The sequence below is a fragment of the Quercus suber genome, unplaced genomic scaffold, assembly GCF_002906115.3.
Source record: "Quercus suber isolate HL8 unplaced genomic scaffold, Cork oak 2.0 scaffold_801, whole genome shotgun sequence".
In the NCBI taxonomy this organism is placed as follows: Eukaryota; Viridiplantae; Streptophyta; class Magnoliopsida; order Fagales; family Fagaceae; genus Quercus; species Quercus suber.
The window spans coordinates 271,718-272,007 of NW_027070236.1; positions in this window are offsets into that span (position 1 = coordinate 271,718).

A 290-nucleotide genomic window follows, 5' to 3' on the forward strand; every position below is an offset into this window, starting at 1 on the left:
AAGATGTTGGCTGCAAACACAACTACAGGGGGTAATTTGAACCGCGTTTGTGAAAAACGCAACTCCACCCCTGGATGTATAGCCACGTTTAGTAGACCAGCTCTGAAGCCACGTTTTGTGATGTTGAGGTTGCATTTAGTTAGGTAGGACTTAAGCCATGTTTTTAAAAATGTGACTATAGACCCATTCGGGGATTTTTTTTTTTTTTTCAATATGTCTGGAGCTGCGTTTAATAAACGCAGCTTAAAAGATGCTTAGAGTTGTGTTTGATTAAACGCAGTTTAAACATG